The sequence below is a fragment of the Pecten maximus genome, chromosome 12, assembly GCF_902652985.1.
Source record: "Pecten maximus chromosome 12, xPecMax1.1, whole genome shotgun sequence".
Taxonomy (NCBI): domain Eukaryota; kingdom Metazoa; phylum Mollusca; class Bivalvia; order Pectinida; family Pectinidae; genus Pecten; species Pecten maximus.
This window is the reverse complement of record NC_047026.1, coordinates 6,890,134-6,915,419: the sequence shown is the minus strand read 5'-3', so window position 1 is coordinate 6,915,419 and position 25,286 is coordinate 6,890,134. Positions and strand designations below refer to the sequence as shown.

The 25,286-nt window shown below is 35.7% G+C and overlaps 1 protein-coding gene across 1 annotated transcript in view; it reads right to left on the bottom strand.

The window, feature by feature from the left end:
* LOC117340060 (complexin-like) overlaps nucleotides 1-25,286 on the bottom strand; it is a 175,983-nt gene that overhangs the window by 124,581 nt on the left and 26,116 nt on the right. Inside the window, exon 3 of the mRNA XM_033901828.1 lies at nucleotides 3,198-3,522. The gene's annotated coding sequence lies outside the window, so the exon portion shown is untranslated. The remainder of the gene's footprint in view (nucleotides 1-3,197; nucleotides 3,523-25,286) is intronic.

Here is a 25,286-nt window from a genome sequence, read left to right as displayed (position 1 = left end):
AATGTCTAACATCCCCTGGGGAGAGTACAAATGTGTCACATCCCCTGGGGAGAGTACAAATGTCTCATATCCCCTGGGGAATGTACAAATGTGTCATGTCCCCTGGGGAGTGTACAAATGTCTCATATCCCCTGGGGAGAGTACAAATGTCTCATATCCCCTGGGGAATGTACAAATGTGTCATGTCCCCTGGGGAGTGTACAAATGTCTCATATCCCCTGGGGAATGTACAAATGTGTCATGTCCCCTGGGGAGAGTACAAATGTCTCATATCCCCTGGGGAGAGTACAAATGTGTGATATCCCCTGGGGAGTGTACAAATGTGTCATATCCTCTGGGGAGTGTACAAATGTGTCATATCCTCTGGGGAGAGTACAAATGTGTCATATCCTCTGGGGAGTGTACAAATGTGTCATGTCCCCTGGGGAGTGCACAAATGTGTCATATCCCCTGGGGAGTGTACAAATGTGTCATATCCCCCGGGGAGTGTACAAATGTGTCATGTCCCCTGGGGAGTGTACAAATGTCTAACATCCTCTGGGGAGTGTACAAATGTGTCACATCCCCTGGGGAGTGTACAAATGTCTAACATCCTCTGGGGAGTGTATAAATGTGTCACACCCCCTGGGGAGTGTACAAATGTGTCACATCCCCTGGGGAGTGTACAAATGTGTCACATCCCCTGGAAAGTGTACAAATGTGTCACATTCCCTGGGGAATGTACAAATGTGTCACATCCCCTGGGGAGTGTACAAATGTTTCATATCCCCTGGGGAATGTACAAATGTGTCACATCCCCTGGGGAGTGTACAAATGTTGAACATCCCCTGGGGAGTGTACAAATGTTGAACATCCCCTGGGGAGTGTACAAATGTCTCACACCCCCTGGGGAGTGTACAAATGTCTCATATCCCCTTGGGAGTGAACAAATGTCTAACATCCCCTGGGGAGTGTATAAATGTCTCATATCCCCTGGGGAGTGTACAAATGTCTAACATCCCCTAGGGAGTGTACAAATGTTTCATGTCCCCTGGGGACTGTACAAATGTCTAACATCCCCTGGGGACTGTACAAATGTCTAACATCCCCTGGGGACTGTACAAATGTCTAACATCCCCTGGGGAGTGTACAAATGTCACACATCCCCTGGGGAGTGTACAAATGTCACACATCTCTTTGTTCAAGTCTCTGGACAGCCAGAAAGTGTATTGTATTTCTATTTGAATTGGTAAGCGAGCTGATATTGAAATTTCAAAAATTTATGTATACATAAATAAAGAAATAGAATACACCAAAAGGTTCTTTGGAGAAGTTAATAATGATTTAAGCCTAATACAGGGTTTCGTTACATGCACAAGCGAAGGCCTTGTTCATCTTGTTCAATAAGCATGGTTATACATCATGATTTTAAAACTCATCATAAACTTTGAACATAATTAAGGCCACCGTGTTATTATATCACAAAAAAAAATAATTGTAATTTGAAAGTGAAAGCAAGAGGTGAAAATCTGGGTTTTTTTTTTCAGAATTCACAAACATCATCTTTGAAAGAAAGTAAAAAAATATATCTAAACTTTCTGACATGTTGATAATTTTAACCAATGTTGACAGATAAGGGTGTCATACACAACCAAAATATCTGAATTTATATAATATAACAAAAATTCTCCAGTTTGGAAAGCTTTCACAAACTGTACATCTGTAGTTTTCCATGAGTTCGGACCTCTTGGTAGGTATGGTAATGTCACCAGGATTGGTGATTGGTTTCCTTTGGTTCCTGGTATACATTTCAATTTTAATTGTTTAATTAACAAACTAGCAGCAATTGTCACTCCCATAATTGATACCAGTTTTGACGGACAATAAATATCAATCGGAAAACATCAAAGCATCTTAACAATAGAATGGAAATACCTGAACATTTTAACAATAGGATGGAAATACCTGAGCATTTTAACAATGGGATGGAAATACCTGAACATTTAAACAATAGGACAGAAATACCTGTAAATTTTTACAATAGGATGAAAATACCTGAACATTTTAACAATAGGATGGAAATACCTGAACATTTAAACAATAGGATGGAAATACCTGAACATCTGACCAAAAAGCTATTAAATACAATAGCTCTTGGTGTTTATAAAAATATATTTGGTTTTTATTTGGTATAAATGTTTCTCTCAATGGTTTCATGAAATTTATTTTTCTGCAAAAAAAAAAAAAAAAAAAAAAAATATCATTTGATTCAAAGTTGTTGAAATAAAAAAAAATTACTAGTTTTTTCATTTGATCTACAATTCATTGCTACCATGCTGTTTTTTCTGTTGAAAGAACTAGTTTAAAGAGAAGAATGGAAATATGTGCTTCATGCAGAAAAAGGTGCCAAAATTTAAAAGTTGTGCTGTTTAGATTGAAATTTTTCTTTATCTAAATTCTAATAATAAAATTGTATACATTACAAGTTCTGTATGGCAGAAAACTCTTCAAAATAGGCAGACAAGTTTGTAGATTCCAGAAAAATTCAAAGACCCACAAAATCCCTTCTAGACAGAGCTGTCACCCATTAGGCACTTCCACTGGGTGGAGTGGATGCGTCCACATACACAGCATACATTAAATAAAGGAGGGCCTCTCCTAACATGGTCCGACCAACAACAAACCAATATTTATTGTCTAAGACAGATGATAATTAAATATCCTCCGGAAAACATCGGAAATACAATCCATACTAGAGACCAGAACAACTAAACCCTATATACTGCGAAACATTTACAATGGTATAAAACCGCTATACTGCAGCATCCCAGATGAATTAGAAAATTCCATTACCTCAAAAGGTTTTAAGTGAATGTTACGCATGACCGACTCGAGGTAAATAATTTTCTCTTTGATCCAATTCCCTATGATTACGCTGGTGATGAAAACGGTCCAGAAGACCTATACAAAACATGCATCAAATGTCTATACAGCGAAAAGAGCAGCACTTTGGTTGACGGCCCTTCTGGTAGAAGTTTGAAGTGGTGTTGCTGGTTTGAGAAGAATCAATAAAATTAGGGTATGGTATATTTATAATACACAGAAGAATTAAAATAAACTCCCATTACGATTACCCTTCCACTGATCCTGTTAAAATTAATTAAATAACGGCCATCATATTTACAGATGTTATATATTTAACTATAGACGGTACTCACCCACTAGCTGTTGCTGCTATAAGTCCCGACACAAAGCGTCTCCAACTGGTGTGCTCCAAGCCGGCTCCAGGAAAGTTGCAGGAGAACACACTGTCTTGACACTGTGATCAGGTCCCAACTTAGAAACAGGCAGAACTCTCCCCGCAGCCTGATGAGGCCTGCTGTATCAATCCTCAGTACAGTGCCTCGCACGCTTCTCCAGCTTCACAGCCCCCTCAGTGACATCATCTCCGAGCGTTTTGATCACTCTCAAGTACTCTTAGACAACGCCGTTTCCTAGCCCTTCGGTAAACCCCAGCAGTACCCTATAGTGTGTGCACTCGATCTACAATAGCAATAAAAGTGACAGGCATTTAAGGAAAAGTGAGATCTTTCAGAGCCGCATCAATGGTCTGGTTTGATCATTGTTTCGGAGGCTGCGAATATTTATACAAAACGGTCAGAATTTCTAATATATTAGTCCATATAGTCACTTGTATTCGCCAGCAAAACAAAAATTGCTATCATCTGTGGAGAGATTCGCCTGGTGCCGACAGAATAGTCCCTCATCTATATAAAGTATACATCAAACACAGACTTAACATATTGCCTAAAGGTCAGTACACAAGCTTCTGTACCGACTTTTTATAACACTTATAGTCACACTGGGTACCACAAATTAAACCGTAAAGGTTATACTATCCTACTAAAAGTGTAGCCAAAATACCACAGTCATGAGAGACAACTTTTACTGCGTTAAAACTTTTTTTTTTCAGCAGAAATTTTCTACATATCCAATTAAGGTCTACAGAGTGATATTGTTCCAAATTTAAGTATTTGAATAGGAAAATAAAATGTAAAAGTATCTATTTTAGCAGTATTTTTTATATATAAGTGCTTTTGCACAGGAAGTACGTATTCTGCTAAATTATGATTGCTAAATAATGAATGCTGAATTATAAATTGCTAAATCACGATTGCTAAATTATAATCATAATTGCTTCAGTTATAATTATGATTTTTGAATTTTGATTATGATTGCTTAATAATGATTACTATTACTAAACCTTGATTGATGAATTATAATTATGATTGCTAAATAACGATTGCTAAATCATAAATGATGACTGCTAAATTATGTTTGCACTATTTGCAGATTCTCTACATATGACAAGCACTGTGGGTTCGGTTCACCGTTCTGATCTAGCTGTTTAGTTAAGTTTAACAATATTTTTGTTCAAAATGCATTAAAATATACATACATTTTATAATTTGCTGTTTAAATTAAGTGAATTGCATGTTAAAATTTTCCCTGAACACCACAATAAATGTGTTAAAATTAAGGAAAACTTAGGGATATATGTTTATGAATTATATGCTTTTAATTCCTCACAGTTCTTTGCTGAAAGGCTGCATGGATCTATCAATGCAATGTTATAAGTACAGTAAAACCTTGTTATTTAGCCACCCGATATACTGCCAAACTCATTATATCGCCAAAATCACTGAAAAACAGGTGGCGATATAGCGAGGGTTTACTGTACATAATTTCATGTCAATGTTTCGACATTAGGACTGCAAAGCATTGGTGATCGGCTCTAAAAAACCTTTCCTGTAAAATATCGGCATTTTTACTAGTATCAAACCAAATTTGTGACACCAGATGGATGGATGAAGGTCAACAAATAGCTCCATGCAATTCATGGCAGGATATACATAGATAGCAAAGCTTTCCAGTGGCAGCCATTGCAAAAGGATTATGTATGTACTAAAATTTCAGAAACTGGGATTTAAGCTCTCAATGCCGAATCAGTAATACATTTGATACACACATTTATGTGAACTTTATTTAAATGCTGAAAGTAATCTGAACAAATTAGATTTGATGTCCAACAAATTAATCCACCGATGATGGGCAATAGTATTAGCTCACAGTTACTTATAACCCAGTGGGTTAAAGTTAAAAATAGATAAAATGATATTGACTACATAGGGATCAGCTCGTATACTGGTATTCCTAGACCACAACAACAAAGCATCAAAATGAACGGTAAAATACTACAACAGGGGAGATAACTCTTAACCTTAATTTAATTTTATTTACTATAAACATGTAGAAGGAAGAATAGTCTAGTCATGCAAACAAAACAGTTCAAAATCGGAACTCTTCTTTAACTTGGTATTATAACTGATGCAATCATACCTTAACTACAAAATAAAGTAAGAATTAAAGATAATTGTCTTAAAATACATATCAGTTTTTAGATACAATGTGAGAAACTCCACCAGGTAAAAATGTCCCTTGGAATATAAATTATATTGATAAATTGTGAAAAAAATCAATTAATCTGTCAATAGTAAAACAAGGCCAGAGTCTAATCCCTTAAAAATTAGAAAATTTCTTAATCTAAAAGTTAAGAAAAAAAAATTGTTGAGAAAACTTACAAAATTTTATATTTTGCAATGTTTCGATCACTATGTAAATTAAAAAATTCCGGGATGTTGATAAAACTTGGACCTACTATTTTAATGTCATGATGTTAAATTGCCTCACTTATTTTTACAGAATCGAAGCTTTAGTGAACTTTCCAGTTTCCCAACTTTAATGGCGTTCCTATGCATTTTGCAGAAAGTGTGGAGAAGCCTTTTGGTTTTAGCTGTGAGCTATTGATTCAGGTCCCGGTAAAAGACATTAGCGTTCCTAGCCAGACCCTCCAACTGATTAAAATCAATCACTGTCAAATTCGGTGTCATTTCCACATTGCAATGGGTTCATTTATAGAAAGCTTCATGTAGAGGAAGTGCCATTTTGACATTACATTTGGTAAACTAAGATCTACTGTGCTCCAAAGTTCCTCGTCGACGAAATCTCTGACATATAAAAGAAGTTAAGTTGATTATAGCAGAGTTATGGAAGGTCAAGACTTCCATAAATTATAATATCAGCTAATTATATATAAGGTCATTCCTACAGTGAGCGAAAAGTTTATATTAATCTTCATTTTGATTTTCTGTCCACAAATATTCCAAGTCTCCAGGTTTATGAAAGCTCTGATCTTGATACACAAAATCATCGTATTAATAAAGTATAAATACATGTATTGTTATCATATTGTACAAATATAGTATGAATATTATTATTGCATTGTATAAATACGATTATATTATTATATAAATATCAGTAATAAATTGTATAAATATATTATTGTATATATATATAATATAAATATTATTATTTTACAGCCGAACCCGGTTATATTGAAATGCTTGGGGAATGGAAAAATGCTTCAAATTAACCGGTTTTCAATATAACCGAGATCCAGCCTTTTGCCGACATATTTCAGTACAGCGCTACGTCAAACAACACACCATTGTTCAATATAGTTAATCAACATTTACTTAGTATTTACAATCGATTCCAAAATGATAGTAGTTTCACGGTTTATTAGAAATAATGTTAAATTCGACGGGAGGCATCTTCGACTGTTGCTTGTTTTTGTTTATGTTGAGTTCGCGGACACACATGAGAACAAGTTTCCGGTACATCCAGGCTACTTTCCGAGAACTATCGTCTGAAATCGGACCTGTGCGTCGGTGATAGATGGATTTTCACAAATTATTTGAGGGTAACTTTGTTGTCAATATCACTGTTCTGGTTACGTTGTTAGCATTGTCTGTCAAATCCTTAATAATGGCCTCGTCATTTGTAATTGTCTCGCGTGTAGTTAAATCAGAGTCAATTTCGATGTATACTGTACATGTAGCAGAAGCCAAAATAAGCTGTGTTCCTCAAGGTATACTCGTAAACATAAAGATTCATGCACATAACAAACGCATTTAATAATTAAAAGTCACAATTTATTTGTATTGTGTAAATCAGAATATCATTTTTATCTGTCCTTTGATCGGACGCACGTACCGTAATGACCGGTAATCGAAGCCCGTCGTGGCGACTTTCAATTTAAGCGATACATAAACAATGGTTTAGCATTGCCGGGGGCAATAATTTCCTTTCAAATAAAGCGATATTTCAAATAAACCGATTTCAAAATAACCGATGAAACAATACAAAGACAAAGAAGGCATTCGGACGGGGATTTTATTTCACTTCAAATTAAACGATATTTCAATATATCCGATTTCAAATTAAGTGGGTTCGACTGTATTGTATAAATATTGTCAATATATTGTATAAATATAATATTAATATCATTAATATATTGCATAACATGGGTCTTCAGATTGATCATGTGACCTTTATCCATCAATTTGTGTTTTTTTTTCTCCGGGTACTCCGGCTTTCCTCCACCTCCAAAACCTGACAAGTCCTTTTGAATGACCCTGGCTGTTAATAGGACGTTAAACAAAATAAGCCAAACTAAACCGAAACCATCAGTTTGTGTATAAAATACAGGTCCTGAAATTGTGTACTTATTTTATGTCATATTTTGATTTTTCCCAGTAGAATTGCCCACACTTGCCTATTTCAATATATGTACTTTGTTGTATTAATTTTGAAGTGTATTTCGATGGTCTCACAAACTACCTTGTAATTTCTTTTAACATCTATAATGTCAGATAGTTTTATCTTGAAAGTCTCAAATACCCGTACATTTTTCAAATTCCTGTCCATATAATCACAACCTTTTGAAGACCTGAATGTCTGTCTTTCATAAAGATATTATTCCAATGCAATGCACCTAGACTTTAAGCAAAGCCATTCCTGTACATACAGGCGGAATTTAGCCAGTATAAAAATCCTAAACAAATAAAGCAAGTACAATATTACGTTACTCTGACGAGTGCATCAACAGAAAAGATTTAATACGGTAGAATGATATATTATTCCGGATCCTGATGGTCTTGTGTCAAAATAACATCATTATCTCTATAACACGACAATACAATACCAGTAACATTATAGTTTTAATCAAAATCTTTATGAGGCAGATTATCTTCCCGCTATAATGTTGAAGTCCGAAAAAAATCCGAATCTGATGCATATAGGTAAAATGATCCTGTAATCCAGGATGGCTAGTTAATATCGCTGAAATAATTAAACGGACTGACAACAGTACAGAGATTGCATTAGACTGCCAACAAAAGCATGTTTAGGAAAATGCCAATGCCCTAAACACCAAAAGTAAGCTTTTGTTTATCATTTAAACACGATAGTAAAACACTTTTATCCTGGAAATGAAAGGTTTCACAAAAGGATATAATATTACGAGACGGAAAATGTTCACATAAATAAGATAATGTTTCTATAATTTTCTGGCATTAAAGGTTCAATTAGAAACCGTATAAAATATATGTTATGATGTTATTGCTAACCATGACGTCAACAAATATCGTATCAATACATTAAATTTTTCAGACCGCAGAATCGGATCAAAACAGTATATATATAGAGAGACATGTTCATGTCGATAAAGTGTGATTTTTCCTACAAAGTTGTAGAATCTGTGATGCACATCTGAGAATTTCTATGAGAATAAAATAATTTTCAGCAAAAATATCAGTAACTAAAATGCCGAGGCAACTCATAGGTACTGTACATGAGGGATTGAAATGAAGGACAAAAGCGGGTAGCATATAAATATAAAATGGCAAAAACTAAGAAGACCGATTTGTTTTTGTGCATTCCTGGATGTTTTAGGCCACTGATGATCATCATGTCATTTTCAGAAATTTAATTGACTTTGAAAGACCTGTTGGGTTAATGTTCTGCTGAAGGATGCAGAATTACTTTTTTAAAGATCACTGAATTGGCATACTATGATTTACTGTCCAGCTCATGGAAATCTGAAGTGATACCCCCGCCCCGGTGACAGATGTCATGCCAGCGTTTTAGGTGACGCGTGTACATGGAGAAATAATCTCTGCATTCCAAGGTGATAGACCAAATATGCCGATCAGTCACCGGGGTTAAATCATCAAAGAACGCGATGGCCAATGCAAGCTTATTGCGATGAACCTCAGCAACGGGACACTGAGGGTCACAGAGGATCATGTGATAGAAGTTACCTGTAATCACAGTGGATAGGTATTATAAGTTTACTTCTATGATGGGTTGGTTTAAAATGTTTGTCACATTTCCTGAAAAATCACATCATGATTCTCTGCAAAATTCCCGTAAATTACTATCCAACATATATTTTCCTACATGGTCAAGGTTGTTCATTCAATTTAATGCATTTTTTCTGCATATATTAATTTCTCTGGATCATTATTAGATATATCTTGTCTTCGATAACTGAAATTCCTTAGAAGAATCTCGGAAATTATATTTTTTGTTACCAATGAATGGGCCTATATCTTCTCCATTTCAGTTATTTGTTGAATCGCACATTCATATTAAATATACAAGCATTTCATTATTGACTTATTTAAACAAAGAAACCTCTTTATTGCTATCTAAATCTCTGATGCGAAACGAGCTAGCTATACGTTTAACCTCATAATCCTTTCGTTCAGCTCAACCAGCACAGCCATTTTTGTATTTCTTGGAAATGGCGCCAGAACCAATCAGAAGTATTCAACTTTCATTTTAAGTATCAAGCAGAGAAACAAGCGAAGATTTGATTTTGTGATTTCCAAATGAATCAAAACATCCGGAGATGAACACACCTGCGTAATCATTGTTTACCTAAATATATATTGACCTAGAGTTGATTCGCAAAGTTCAGGTTCATTTAGTCTTCACATTTCACTAGCGTTATGCATTTCTCAAATCATATTGCATCTTGAAAACATCTACTAAATATGTTTCAACATTTTCAATAAAACTACTTAATAGACACCGAAGATGTTTTTGCAAGTAAATTATTTGAAGCTGAAGCCCATGGCGGCAGTCATATTTCATTGAAACAGACAGTAGGTGGCGTTTGGTGAATGTGGTTACCAAATATGGTTCTAGTCTAGTTCTTGATTGCAATAACCGAGCATTCTACCATGTTTGCTATGTAACGCCAGTTTTGATTGGTTAAAAACCATGTATTATTTTCCAATAACCCACGCTCGTGCCAATAATACACGCTCGTGAGTCACGGCTGTTACAATTTTAAATATCTAATATTCACCTGTTTCATAAAAGGTTACTATAGCCGAGTGGGCTAATGGATTAGTCTTTTAATATATTTTTATCACGACGCGAGTTCGAATCCTACGGAGGCCCCCACTTTTTTTCTTTTTTTTTTTATCCTTTTTTTTTTATTTTCAAAATCAATGCCATATGATAGATGCTCTTGATCGTAGTACTGTATTGCCTGTATATTTCATCAACAAATAATGCAATACTCAAGAAATAAATTACAAGGTTTTCCCGGGGTTTCTTTGCTGTTTTTCTATTAGAAAGAGGTCGATCTCAGAACTAAACAGTACATGGTAGAATAGAAATAATCAACTTTGACTCGTGTATTGTTGCAGGATATACAACTCGGACTCGGATATTTTGCAATTTTAATTAATAACTCAGGCCTGCGACCTTCGTTATTAATTTAATTGCAAAATATCCTCGTCCTCGTTGTATATCCTGCAATAATACACGAATCATCGTTAATTATTTCTTAATTAATGTTCGTTTAAAAATGTGCCCCCATAATCAGTACATTATTCATTAGAGGAGCCTCATCTTCATTAACCAATGAGATGACTTTCCCATGACACATTAAACTAATCAACGCGAGTATGAAAGAGTTACCTCCGCTCATACAAACTAGACAGCAAGCGTAATAATTTGTGCAGAAAATAGATCGGAATACTCAGTGATAAAGCAGGAAATTGTCTGTGATTTTAACATTTTTTCTATTTATCTCAAGCTGGCGTTTTCAACCATATAAATGCATAAATCATATTGCAAAATTACAAATGTATAATTTGCGGAAGGAGATATATAAGTGTGTTGTTTGGTTTTTAGGAAGAAATTATTCGGTCCCATCCTGAATTCATTGGGATTTATCGTAGAAATAAGCGATATTCTATTTCCCCAAGAGTTCGGAATGAATTGGTCCTTAGACTAAGCCGAGGCTGGCATAGACTGCTACAATGTAGAAGTGACTGCATTAGCAAAGGACAGCACCCAAAAACTCCCAAATCTCACCCCAGGCATCCCAAACTAAACATGCACCTCACTTTCAAAACTGATTATGTCACTTATTGTATAGTGACCCAAGATTTCTGAAAAACCAAGAAAATTAAAAAAAATCATGACAACAGGACTTTCCTATTAAAGTGTCTTTATCTGTAGATTTTAGACTCATCACAGGGACTATAACTATAGCAATATCCGTGCACATGCAGCGTTCTGCTTACGAACGATAACATTTATTATGCATTCTTGAAGAACCTACCAAATTATAATGTTATTACTTCACAATGTTTAAGTATTTACAAAACTGGAATGAGGAAACTTTTAGTTTTTGTAATAAAGGGAAAGTCTAACTTATATGAAGGTACTCTTAATGCTATTTCCCAATAGTGATTTTTACAGTTAAGTTGCTTTTGAAAAGTTCAGACCAACCTAGAATGAATACTAGCGGAAATAAGGATCTTGAATCTGCCATTGTGAGGTGAATATATCTACACATAGTTACTGAAGTCAAGGGAGTCCTTTTTTCATCAACACGAAAAAACCTGTCAGATATACCTGTACGAACTCATCGATAGAAGCCTTTAATATATCTATTGGGAAAATACCCCGACAAGGTGCTAAACCCATCACAGCACAGAAGTCTTTTTCATTAAAAGAAGCCTTCTACATCGTCAGACATTGCCAGGACACAGGATCAGAAATGCCAGCCTGGTTGAGCTTCCATCGCCTGGTGACAGGAGCTGGACCAGTAGCCGTTATCAGGGCCGCTAACAAACATTTAAACTATTAACACGACCTCCTAACCAGCATAGGGATGATGAAACGACGTTAAACAACAATTTATTAGAAATAATATAGTTCATGATGAAATAACTGTTTCAGGTACACCAATAATTGCCGATAACATTTCAAATTGCTGCTAAAGAGCTTCTGCCAACAAAGTACGCCCACGGATAATACAGACTTTTAACTACGAATGCTTTCAGCCAATTTAAGATGCCCAAAGGACCTGCATCTTTCCTGGTTTTCTTAATTCGATCAGAACAATTTACAATGATACCAGGTTTGAAAACATTAGTTTTGACAATTAAAAGACAATATCGTTTGAACTGCAGCAGGCATTTATTCCTAACGAAAGTCACTGATGTGTAAGTGTTTTTACGAGCGCATCAGGTTCACACACATATTTCATTGTAGAGGTCTCTGAGGTGACATTTGACAGTGTTCCTGATTGTCCCAGCTCCACTTGCTTGCAACGTACATCGCAGTCAGGATTTTACCATTTTAGTGTCTCGTTTTCAAATTAAAGTAAGAATCCCAGGAGAGCTATCATTGGTCAAGTTTAAACTGGACCTACATGTGTAAGCTGTTGAATCGTAGGGATACACGTCAGTATTTCATGTAAATGTAATAGGAAGGAGTTATGAAAAACATCCTGTCCTTGCCAGGGCTAGAACAGTAGAAACCTCTCACTTGACAGTGTACTTGTTGTAAAGCCTTGGAGTAGAAGGGCAGTATTGGTTGGCCATGGACTCATTTAGATAGCTATAACTAAGTAAAGCTATCATTAAGGGCATATCCTACCAGTAGGCTGAAGGGAAATTCTCACATAGACTGATCTATAGTGAGGTGACCACCGAATTAACACTATCTCGCTTCAGGTCTCTGTATTTCATGCGGAACTCCGCTTTTTTCCATATTTTATCCATGAATAAATATGGAGAAAATATACAGAAAATGAGTTTTGCATTTCTATAAGGAGAAGATATACAAAAAATACGAAGAAAATGCATAAAAAGACTATCACAGAATGTCTTGTGGAGAAATTGGACTCAGTCAAATTTACAAGAATCAAAAATGGACTAAGGACATAGACATGAAAAAATATGGAGAAATGCAGAAAATGGTATCAGCCAGTCCGTTCAGAATAGAATCCTGGTGGTCTGTCATTGGCTATCATTTATATTTGAATTTTGGATGAACTTAGTTGGGTTGTGTATAAAGATGAAAAAGTATTTCATCTTTGAGAAGCAACAATATCAGTTAATTCAGTCACAATCAGGTATGTATGAGAATGATGCACATGATAAAGACAAGATATACTGTTGTAACAGGACAGGAAAAAATTCCAATTACCAGACCAGGACTCTAACCCGGCCAGGACCTCCGAAATCCAGACAGACATTCTGACCATTTGAGCTACCTGGCCACTGGCTTTCAGTCCGATCAAGTTTCTGCTACGCTGCATCAGTGTGCAATTGTAAATTTCCTCCAGGGTTTTGTATTGAAGTTTCATCTGCTGAGAGAATTTTACAGATGTATGTCAACCCACACTTTGGTAGTTTTCAATATAGGAGTAAGTGATTTGTGATGAAATATATTACTAACAAATCAGTAAAGTTTGTTATAAGAGTGATGTGCAATTATTTTAGATAGAAAAGTAAAAACCTATACAAATTTAAATTTTGACAGTTTTCTTATTAAGAACAATAATTGTTTTGAGCATTATGACAGACACTCAGAGTCTTTAAAAGCTTAAAGAATCGGGTAAACATATGTTTTATCATTTATATTTAGATAAATTAGTTCTGTTAGGTTGTCACCGTAAAGAATATTGTGTAATACAAGAGTCAACCAAAGAGCCTCACTGCCTGCCAGTGAGGGCTTTATTTATTTCCAGCACTCTTGGTGTATTTCCTTCTTTTTCTAGCAATTCTCCATATCAGTATAATTTTCTCTAAATTTTTAAAATATAGAAAAATGCAAACATAGGAGTCCGATTTTGAGGTACGGTGAGTACTCCCCCACAAATATTTCCCATGAAGACAAGTACATCCCAGGTTCTTTGGTTCCTATGAAGCCTCTCAAATCTTCAATAGCTCCACACTTGAAGTGGTCAACAGTACCAAATCTGTCAAAGGAAGGAGTATAAAGAAAACTGTCCAGCCTGGGGTTTGTAATAGCTAACTGCCTTTCCAAGTGGACATCCTACCACTAAGACTAAAAGTAAAATTGCTACGGAGCCTGAGCTAGGAAGATGACCTTTACACTTTCTACCCTTTTACATAATGATACAGGCACAATGTATCATATTACAATATTTTTAACCTGACTATAACATTATGTTGTTAATAATCCTCAGGTATAATTGTATTATTGTAACACAGATTTTTCAATTAAAGATAAAAATCCTCATCAGGGGCTAATAAATGGTACAGGACAATCACAGACATAGAAAGTAAATTGAGTTATGAATCAGAGTATGTGATCTTGTTATCCACCTCTTTTGATCACACAGATGAATCAGAGAAAAAAGGGGCCGCGGTGGCCGAGTGGTTAAGGTGTCGCGACACTTTAACACTAGCCCTCCACCACTGGGTTGCGAGTTCGAAACCTACGTGGGGCAGTTGCCAGGTACTGACCGTAGGCCGGTGGTTTTTCTCTGGGTACTCTGGCTTTCCTCCACCTCCAAAACCTGGCACATCCTTAAATGACAATGACTGTAAATAGGACGTTAAACAAAAACAAACCAAAATCAGAGAAAAAAACCCATTTAATTAGAATACTGACCCATCAAGAGTCAGATTAAACATTCATCTTTGACCTAGATAATGACATCACATTTACAGATCCAATCTTCTTGTCTTTGCTTTACAATTTCATCAGTAAATATTATCATGTTTAGAGATACATTTGACACTGGCCTTTGACCAGTGACCTTGACCTAGCTATGTCACAAGAATATTGCTTAAGCAATACCAGTCTCCTACCAGCCTCAGCTGGAAGTTGTACATGACCTTGACCTTGACCCCAAAACCCTGAAACTAAAACTTACTGAGATACATGTATTATAATCCTGTGTCATTGTGAAATTTGAACAAAATCAAATCAGATCTTGACCTAATGACCTTGAACTTAATTCAAACAAAAACTTAATGAAATCCAATATTAAACATCTCATAAAATAGCAAAAACCAACAATGATAGGGAACTCAAAGATGGCAGCCAAATGAGTTGGCTACATTCAAACAGATGTGATATTGTATAATTAGGCCCCAAGGAAAACCGGTGTGCACAATTTGAGAAAAGTCTATCCATGAAATAGCATCAAGATCTTCATACAAAGTCACCTAGGTGTTTTAAATTCAGGTGCAAGGTCATGCCTGACAAGTACTTTTGAGAAGTAGAGATAGCAAGAATGGATTACAGCTGGACCAATGATGTGGCACAACTCGATAAGCCCACACTCAGGTTAACTCAACGGTATGATCACTTCTGATCACTGACATGTTGAAAATGTCCAGTTTACAGACGAGCTACTCATGATCAGTAGTGGAAGTCAAAAACAGGATTCTTGCAATCCTATTTAAAACTAATGGCAACCAAAGTTAATCTATATCTGCTCATAGCGTGAGGAAATAATGAAGTTTGAACCCCACCGCAGCATTCCAATAGGGTAGGGAGAATATTACTGATCAATAAACTGTTAAACTCTAATTCTTGTCTTAGACCACTGCATCCTCAGCCAAACATGAAAAAATATGATGAATGCATGATCATGATGTATAGAGTTGGTGACCATAAAGAATACTTCAGGCAGGAAACTCTACATGCAGACTGGTGCATATTACATTTTCTGCTTCATCTTGAAAGATTTTATTTAATATGAAACCAAATCAATAAAATACAGTGAATAAGGAAATATATAAGTTTCTAGCTATAGCTTGGGGCAGAGATACGAACCAATATGTGTATATATGCAATATACATGTAGAAATATACCGTATTTATGCCGTAAAATGCCCTGGTCTGAGCCAGCACTGAAAAACTTTGATATAAAGTAAAGAACGGATTAATCATACTGCTTGACAGTGAGATATTTAACATCTGTTAACGCTTTCAACCCTAAGAACAGTGAGATATTTAACATCTGTTAACGCTTTCAACCCTAAGAAACTTTAGTGGACTCTGCCATTCATTCATTATTTGAAGTCCAATATGGTCAGTAAGGGGTGAAAGGGTTAAGCATTTAACTTAACTAAAATGAACATGGGTGGGCTTATTAGCAGGCATGGGGTTATTGTAGGATAAATATGGCATATATAGGCTGTTCTACATTTGGAAAATCAATGCGAACAAACTTTCACAGCCTTATCTCAAATTGCATGGAAATTCTCAACATAGCTATTTTTCCTGCGGAAGTCCCTGTGATATATCACCTGACCTTTAACTTTTTGCCGGACACGATCCCCACAACCGTAATTTTATATTTATATCTTTGTGCAGTCTTTCCTTTGTCTCCTTATATAGCCGTTCCTCTGCCATCCGACCGGTCCAGCTCCGTTTATTTCGCCTGGAGCTGATTAGAATGAAACTAAATTCAATAAATAAAACTCGTAGCTAGATCTTATCCAATTTCACTAAAAAAAATTCTTTAAGCTGCAACAGTTGAATGTCGGCATCTGTCTCCGACAAATTACATTCTACACAACTTTCAAGTATATAAACAGTTGTAACAGCCTTAATCCTTATGGTGGCTTTTATTGAACTAAATAAGAATAACATTTGAACTTTACAAGTAATATTTATGAAGGAAAAACTCGTTTACATTTATACCTCGTCCTCATTTGATCTTGGCTTTTCTGAGGATATAAATACAGTAATAACTTCTGGTATTCCCATCTACTCCTTGTGTAGATTTAGAAAAATTCAGTTGATTTCACTAACAAGTACCTGTTCGTCTAAAACTTCCGATTTGTGGCTACCAAGCTGGAACCAATATTAATATGGCAGCCAGCAATTTTTTTAATTTTATCTGGTGTAATTTATAAATAAGTTGTGTCGTAGTGAAAATTGAAAATTAAACGGTACACAATCCACGCTTTGGCAGCTAAATTTCATGACTGCATGACCATGAGTTCAGGCATTGTCCAGAAAAACTGTCTCTTTTCTTCTAACAATAAACACAATGGTTTTTTGTTTTTTTATTGTAAACTTAAAAGGTCTTTTTAATCCTTGGGAGATAATTGTGAGTATATATAGAATGCCTGTATCATTTTCATCTCTCGATTTTGATTTACTATATCTTTATATTCATTATTTTGTGTACAAGTATGTATTCACATGTGTGTGACATATGCTAAAATCTTGAAAATATTTCATTAAAAGTTTGTTGTTATTGTATCAAATATAAATGCATGTATTCATTTATTGCTTTGTCACACCATGTTATCGGACTTGAATACGGTAGACGACCCATTGATTCTGCCATTCAATGTTATTGTACATCGCCTTCCATATAGGAACACAGTAAAGTCGAACATTCGGTCTCACTTGGTCCTGTGGACTCAAACTTTATCCTTGTTGCTGATTATTTCTTTCGCTTTCAATTTCATAAAAGGGAATGCATCGTTTCATTTACTTGACCAGTTCCAGGTTAGCCCAACTAGAATTCTCTGCTAAATGGAATACACACAGGCAGACTTTCTCTATCCCTCAGCTGCCTGAGCATGCTGCCATCATTTGGCTATGATAGCACTGCTGTGAATTATCAGGAAGGCAAGTTCTTTTTTATATATGAAACACAATGTGTTTTTTTCCTGGTCGTTCACAATATTAGTAAAAGGACCCAAAAGCATGAAAATTGCTAGCATAAGTTTATCCCGGAAATTTATTAATACATTCATTTGGTCTGATATAGACACCCCGAACTCACATGTCCTGGAATCTCATTTCGTGTCAACACCCCACTGAATGTCAATTTCGACTATTACATTGCAGTACTTTCAATAAAAGTACATACGACCCGACAAACAAGCCTCAGTAGTCCTGTCACAGTGACGAGTATATGGACATATCTGTTGTCATCGTGTCAGCTGTACAGATGGTTCGTTCCTGTGTAGACTGTCACGCTAATTGTGTCGGAAGATACCACGGGGAAGGAAACCTAACTTAGACTCTAATCAGGTAAAAACACCAATATAGGTTTCCAGTAGCTCTACATGTGTCCTGTGTGTTATTCACTTGACAATCTAAGCTGTACTGGAGAGTAATGACTCCTTTATATGGAAACAGCAAACATCCATTGCATGAAAGTCGTGTAAATGTAAATTAAATTCTTATTTTGAAAATATTTGTGCAATTTTTTTTTTCCAAAATTGAATTAAGATACAAAACTTCAGTAAATAATTTTAGATTCAGTCAGGAAATGTTGGGTACTAGTAACATACCTGTTAGAATAGATATTTACTTTGAAATTTATTACCAACTTTGATTAAGTTGAACAAAAATAAGTTATATAAACTAACATCAAGCACTCTCGTTAGCCCAGATGGAAGCACAGGTGACCCCAGTCATTGACATCAAATGGGGGAATCAAACACAGGCCACCTTAATGTGAAAGGCGATTGTATTACATCACTGTGCCATCCAACCATAGTTTCAAATGTTATGGGTGTTTTCCCCCAACAAGCATACCGACATAGCAATGCAACATCTAGTACTGTTACACCTACATGTTAATCAAAATATATATTTAAGATATTGCAATGACAAGGAAAACTGATAATCTAATTTCTGCCTGATTTGTAATTGCCTTAATCTTGAAGGTACAGATACATAAAATGTATGATATGAACAAATAGACCCTGAGAGGTCATGTATTTCTAATCTACTGGATCCAGTCCCTCTGTCCCAGGATTTGTCCTTCAATGACATAAATATATACCCTTCAGTGAATGTTGATTAATTTTCCTTTTTATTAAAGTTTTGTTTTATTTGTTTGTTTGCTGGGTTTATCACCCTGTGAACAACCAGGATCATTTTGAGACAGGGTCTCCTTGTAGTAGTTGGTGACTACCTCACTGAACAACATAAAGGAGGCCTGTCGCATGCCATCCAGAGCAATTAGGGTACAACCATCTTACAGCATATCCCGGCCCATTTCTCAGCTTCAGGAGAAACACAAACCAACAAGAGAACAGAGCTTGGAACATGTACCTCATCTTCGCTTGAGTTTACCAGGCCGATTCTCTAAATGACTGAGCTATTCGACCTCTCTAGTACTGAAGGAGAACGATTTCCAAGCCTACCTTTATTTCCTGCATTATAAGCCGCATTTTCCTTCCCTCAGCAAGGAACAGTGACCCTGTCTTTATGCAACACCAAATTCCTTCACCCTTTGTGATAAACAAGTATAATTCTCATGTCCCCTACTGGCCCCAACTAAAAACAGTAACAGTGACTTTGACCTTGACCCCAAAACCGAAACTTAAACATGTCGGAAATACTATGATCCTTTATCATTGTATTGATTTAAGTTTGATCAAAATCCTTCAAGGAATTAATCCGCTAGAGCGCTATCAAATTTTGGCGTACAAAGATGAAACCTTAATAATGATTATCCCCTCAGGGTTCACCAGTTGGGGACTAATAAGTACACCAGTCCAATTTTTAACATTAAAAGCAGTATAAATTATCAAATGAAATTTAATGGAAGTTCATTGTTAAAAAAATTCAACATTAAAAGCAGTATAAATTATCAAATGAAATTTAATGGAAATTCATTGTTACAAAATTCTCTTTTCAATGTTTCTCTCAAATCATTTCTATACATTCACAAAAGTATATCTTTCCTTAATTTTACAGATTTTGTGAGTCTTTACAAAATTTCTTTAAGTGTCTCACACAGGTCATAGATTACACCAGTCAGCAATTTCCCTCTAATGCATTACAACAACAACTTGTCCAAAATAGGATAACCTGCAAAATCAATGGAAGGGTAAATAGGCTCTGCCAGGAAAAGGATCTTATAATCAATACAGACGTCTTTATTTTAATACACAATAAGTAACAAGACATGGTAGTCTGACCTGCTTCAGCTCGTGTTTGTGGGAAGAGCGTTACTTTAGTGTAAACAAGACGGGGGCTACTGGTCGTTTTAGCGACACAGGCTTTGTATACGGACATAATTCACTTGAAATGCACTTTCAATTGGCATACTTCTTATATGTACATCACAGAGACATGCATTCATAAACTGTATATATCTGGCAAAAAGCCCACAATACTTCGTAATAAGTCAGTCTATTTATATTTCAGTTCAGTAAAAGTACTATCCAATCTTAATTCATTGGCTTGCGATCACCCCCTACTTTGAGTAAATTACTCCCTTGGCCTATTTCAGACAAAATAATGGTCATATACGTCAGTACTTCACAAAAACAAAACAAAACTTAAAACACAAACCTATCTTACATTTCTGCCTTTTCAGATTTAAGATTTTTGATTAAATACTTAGTAAACAAGAGGCCTCAATGGACTGTAAATTTTTGTGCACCTGAGTTCTGAAATAATTCCAGTCAATTTGACCCATTTTGGCTCTGCCCATCTGAGCACCTGAGGATCTGAATCAGGGCCAACATGTGTATACCGTCAAACTGCCATCCCATACTGATAATTCTAACCAACATTGTATTATTTCCAACGGCAATTAAACAAATCATGCTCAAAAATGTGAACAAGAGGCCCAATGGGCCTGCATCGCTCACCTGGCTCTACAGCAACTTTGAAGTTGAATGAGGTCATTTCTACAGATACTATGCTGATTACCTCTTTATACAAATATCAGAGTAGGCTAGGTTTATTCATATCAATAAATTTTCAAGTCCTTCATATTCATTCCAGCATACTATTGGCCTAATATCAGGTATCAGAGACGCTTGCATGGCTATCACAAAATTATGGTTTATAGTTTTAAGCTGATTTCACCCCTGCGACCTTGAATGTGGGTCAAGGTCATTCATTTGAACAAACTAAGTAGCCCTTTCACCCCAGCATGCAACAGGCCCAATATCAAGTCCCTGGGCCTCTTGGTAATTTAGGAGAAGTCGTTTTAAGATTATTGCCTTGTTGTTGGTTTGAAGATTATAGCCTCTTTGACCCATGTGACCTTGAATAAAGGTCAAGGTCATTCATTTCAACAAACTTGGTAGCCTTTCACCCTAGCATAATACAGGCCCAATATCAAGTCCCTGGGCCCCTTGGTTATTGAGAAGAAGTTATTTGAAGATTATAGCCTTTTTGACCCATGTGACATTGAATGTAGGTCAAGGTCATTCATTTGAACAAACTTGGTAGCACGTCACCCCAGCATGCTACAGGCCCAATATCAATTCTTGGTATTCAATTGGGCTTCTTGGTTATTGAGAAGAAGTTCTTTGACGATTATAGCCTATTTGACCTATTTGACGGACGCCACACCACGGCATAAGCTCACTTGCCCTTCGGGCAGGTGAGCTAAAAATGTGATTTCCCTATATAAACTATAAAGGTTATATCTTCCTAAGGGAATTGCGAGACCCCAGAGTCATGAACTTCACAATTTGGGTAAGGCACCTTTAAAGACTATCTATGAAGAGCATTTGATTTTATCATGAAAATTGGTATTAAGAATTTTTTTTTTTAATTTCTTCCGGTTTGACATATTTTGGCTCTACCTATTAGCCTTAAAGCCCTTTTTGCCCCGCCCCTCAGACCCCTGGGGGTGGGGATCATACAATAGTCAATTTTGGGTGACCTTTTGCCATGAAAGGTTTCTGGAAAATTTCATTGAAAGAGGTTTCTGAGAAGAAGTCAAAAATGTAAACTGCTTATACAGATGGACGACAGACGATGCATGGTGACAGACAAAGACGATTTGATCAGGTCACCTGACCAATTGTCTTACCTGACCTAAAAATCAAACTTTCAGAAACCCAACATGTCATACCTTTTGTTTGGAGGTAACAAGTGTGTGTGTTCCTTTGTCTTAACTTCTGGTCTTATTATATCTGTTTATTTAAGTTTCGTTTATTTCGTTTAACATCCTATTAACAGCCAGGGTCATTTATAGACATGCCAGATTTTGGAGGTAGAGGAAAGCCGGAGTACCCGGAGAAAAACCAGCGGCCTACGGTCAGTACCAGGCAACTGCCTCATGTTGGTTTGAACTCATGACCCAGAGGTGGAGGGTTAGTGATAAAGTATCGGGACACTTTAACCACTCGGCCACCACAGCCCCCTATTATATCTGTATCAAAATCTTTGAAAAATAAAACAATCATAAAAAAAAATAATACTTAATGATTATTTTTTATTATCAATTTTATCTTTTTTTCATTATTTCAAGTTATAACCTTGCAGTGGATATATTAACAACAGAAGAAGAGTGTTGATTTATCATAAAGTGACGTATTATGGATGAAATAAAAGCCGAGTTAGATGTTATCATGAGCTATCAATGGAGGCGTGTACTTTTATAGGGAGTATCTGATAAGTGTTGTTGTGTGAGTGTAGATTGCACTGATTGTGCTGAGAGATGATGTTGATTGCTGCCAAAGGATTGCATTGCTGATTGCCGGAGATGTTCGAGGGTCAATACCTCTACATCAAATCAAATAAAAAAAACTTCCCTGAAGGCAGAACTCAATCAATAACTCTGTCTAATTAAAGTCCAATAAATACACTTTACTCCTAGTCTGTTTTAATATTCGCCTATCGTACCTATATAAATATTGGCTCTGAAGTCAAACGCTTTAGTGATTATAGTCAAATCATCCTGTTTTATATAATTATAAAGGTCATCTCCATGGAAATCAAAATTTTACTTTCATCCTCCTCTTCATTTGTTGGTTGAACATAAAACTGATCTATATAATTTGACGGGATTAATTAGATTTTATCTGACGGTGTGTAAGATCTTCATGATGGTGTGGCACCCAGATAATTTGAATTGTTTTTGATGATTTATTTTTTTATCCCTTGTTGTGTTATATCATTGTTCTTCGTATCCCACCTCGTGTTTATTTGTGTCGTATGTGTACATGAAGTGCTCGTTCTTGGCTTGTTGTGTTGTGCGTATCCTACTTAATGTGTTAGGTATATAATGTGTTAGGTAATTGTCCATTGTGTATTTTGTTTGTGTTGTTCGTGATTGTCCAGAGAGTGTGTTCACGTGATGTAATATTGTAGGACAGGTTTGACCACTAATGGACAGTACATCTAGAGGAAATGTTTTTCCTTTCTTTCTATTACACTTTCACTGCCATTAGGTACTTCTCCTTTGACTGTCTATCAGAGAAGATATATTTTTTTCGAACAATGTAAATGCTTAATATTTATTCATGTCCTGCATACAGGGCACCACATGCCAAGCAAGTTAAATGTCATTATTTACTATATAATTATTACATTAAAATGCAATTGGTAATTTTATGATTTTACTGATGATGAAATTAATTGTAACTTTTTAGTAACAAATGTTTGACATGATATTTCCAGTGGTCTGTATGCACTTTGCTATTTTTATACCGGGTATGCTTGAATGGAATATTCTTATAGTTTTAATTTTGGATAAATGAGAATAGAGTCTGTTTATGCCAGTGATGCTATTCTTAATTACTCGCTGTTGTTGTACAGTTCGGTGCAATGGTCTCAGTACTCTATATTGAAGTAACTGTTTGTGTGTTGTAGGAACTTTATCTTATAGCAGACTCTAATAAATCAGTATGTGAAGATCGAAAAGATCTTGCATCAGTTATCAATACACCAAACCCCACACCTAATATCCTACCACATTACTACAACAGGACCAAGTTACCCCCATAGAAATTTTTGTTCTGATCTTAAAAAAACCATTGTTATTTATTGCGACCTTGACCTTTGACCTTCAGACCTGAAAAGCATATACCAAAGCTCTGTCAATGATAAAGTACTGCATGAAGTTTGAGTTTGATGGGGTCAAATTCATTGCATGAAAACAAATTTTCTACCTAAACCATATAACTCAAAAGCGATTCCAATTAAGCAAGCATTTCTACATGGAACCATTCTTTGAACTTTGAGACTGATGGGGAACTCAAGTTATATCACATAATTATTTTTGTTTTCTATTTATAGTATATTGACCTTGACCTTTGATCTTTTGACGTGAAAATTTATACCAAGCAAGTACTTTCCAGAAGAAATATGATGCTGAATGAACCCAGAGGAATTTTAATTTATATTATTGCATTTGATCCTTTGAATTGATGAAGTAATAGATTTGAAAGCTTACACCAATATCATAAGCTGTCCTTTAATGATTTTAACATGACATGGAGACATCAAAGTGCGTCTTGGAAGAAATGCAAGAAAGATCATATGATTGCAAGGAGCAATATGGCATTACTCTCAAATGATTGGGCAAAAGACACATGCTATTAGCACCTGAATTTCAATGTAAATTGATAGTAAGAGCCAAAAACAAAACTGCAGAATCTCAAAAGACTATTAAGAGGTCATGAGATATGACAAAATCTAGATGGGAGACACATATGACCCATTATTCAATAAACTTTTTAATGTTGGATTCCAAAAGAAGGTCAATCACATATTTTCATCAAAGTCAATGGATAACATGATATTTAATCTACTCAGGAAGTTGCAGACAATATTTGCAATTTTCTGAATATATTGACCTTGTCCTACATTTTCGGCATAGTATAATTATATCAAAAGTAATATTTTCATGACTTAACTGCACATCAAGATAATTCTAATGTAAAATAACATCCACATGTGTTACAAACAAACTCTGTCTTGTGATATCATATACCTGTATATATGTTATATATGTAGCGGGACTAGACTGGGGTCGATCATCGGCGACCCGGTAGCTCAACTGGTAGAGCATCCGGCTAGTGTTCGGAGGTCCTGGGTTCGAACCCCGGTCTGGCCGCTACATTTTCTCCTCTCCTGTTACATATATAAACCCTGTCTTGTGTGTATGTTCAACTTCGCCATGGGGATAAAGACAATAGCTTTAACATGCAAATATAATGTCAAACAATGGGATAAAGACAATAGCTTTATCATGCAAATATAATGTCAAACAATGGGATAAAGACAATAGTTTTAACATGCAAATATAATATCAAACAATGGGATAAAGACAAAAGCTTTGTCATGCAAATATAATGTCAAACAATGGGATAAAGACA